Source organism: Arachis hypogaea, chromosome 12, assembly GCF_003086295.3.
Source record: "Arachis hypogaea cultivar Tifrunner chromosome 12, arahy.Tifrunner.gnm2.J5K5, whole genome shotgun sequence".
In the NCBI taxonomy this organism is placed as follows: domain Eukaryota; kingdom Viridiplantae; phylum Streptophyta; class Magnoliopsida; order Fabales; family Fabaceae; genus Arachis; species Arachis hypogaea.
The window spans coordinates 84585890-84587202 of NC_092047.1; the positions used below are offsets into that span (position 1 = coordinate 84585890).

At 40.0% G+C, this 1313-nt stretch overlaps 1 non-coding gene across 1 annotated transcript; it reads left to right on the forward strand.

Annotated features, from left to right (window-relative positions):
• The first annotated feature begins 698 nt into the window (after positions 1 to 698).
• On the forward strand, positions 699 to 806 carry LOC112731982 (small nucleolar RNA R71). The gene has a single exon (XR_003167726.1). It is a non-coding gene; the product is annotated as a small nucleolar RNA R71 (small nucleolar RNA).
• Positions 807 to 1313: the final 507 nt, after the last annotated feature.

Below are 1313 nucleotides of genomic sequence, written 5' to 3' on the forward strand. Positions count from 1 at the left end.
CTAGGAGGGATTTCAGTGATCCTTTTACTCAGATGGCCCACTTGTGCCTCCAAATTTCTAATGGAGGACCTTGTTTTATTCATGAAACTTACAGTGGCCTTAGATAGATCAGAGACTAAGTTTGCTAACTTAGAGGTATTTTGTTCAGAGTTCTCTGTCTGTTGCTGAGTGGATGATGGAAAAGGTTTACTATTGTTGAACCTGTTTCTTCCACCATTATTAAAGCCTTGTTGAAACTTTTGTTAATCCTTCCATGAGAGATTTGGGTGATTTCTCCATGAGGGATTATAGGTGTTTCCATATGGTTCACCCATGTAATTCACCTCTGCTATTGCAGGGTTTTCAGGATCATAAGCTTCTTCTTCAGAAGATGCCTCTTGAGTACTGTTGGATGCAGCTTGCATTCCATTCAGACTCTGAGAAATCATATTGACTTGCTGAGTCAATATTTTATTCTGAGCCAATATGGCATTCAGAGTATCAATTTCAAGAACTCTCTTCTTCATAGGCGTCCCATTACTCACAGGATTCCTCTCAAAAGTGTACATGAACTGGTTATTAGCAACCATGTCAATGAGTTCTTGAGCTTCTGCAGGCATTTTCTTTAAGTGAATGGATCCACCTGCAGAAGTATCCAATGACATTTTAGCTAATTCAGACAGACCATCATAGAATATGTCCAGGATGGTCCATTCTGAAAGCATGTCAAAAGGACACTTTTTGGTCAGTTCTTTGTATCTCTCCCAAGCTTCATAGAGGGATTCACCTTCTTTCTGTCTGAATGTCTGAACATCCACTCTAAGCTTACTCAGCTTTTGAGGAGGAAAGAACTTGGCTAAGAAAGCCTTGACCAGCTTATCCCAAGAGTTCAGGCTATCCTTAGGTTGAGAGTCCAACCATATTCTAGCTCTGTCTCTCACAGCAAAAGGGAAAAGCATGAGCCTGTAGACTTCAGAATCTACTCCATTAGTCTTAACAGTATCACATATCTGCAAGAATTCAGTTAAGAACTGAAAAGGATCTTCAGATGGAAGTCCATGAAACTTGCAGTTCTGCTGCATCAGAGAAACTAATTGAGGTTTCAGCTCAAAATTGTTTGCTCCAATGGCAGGAATGGAGATGCTTCTTCCATGTAAATTGGAATTAGGTGCAGTAAAGTCACCAAGCATCCTCCTTTCATTATTATTATTTTCGGCTGCCATCTCCTCTTCCTATTCGAAAATTTCTAAAAGGTGCTTGCTGGATTGTTGTAATTTAGCTTCTCTTAGTTTCCTCTTCAGAGTCCTTTCAGGTTTTGGATCTGCTTCAACAAG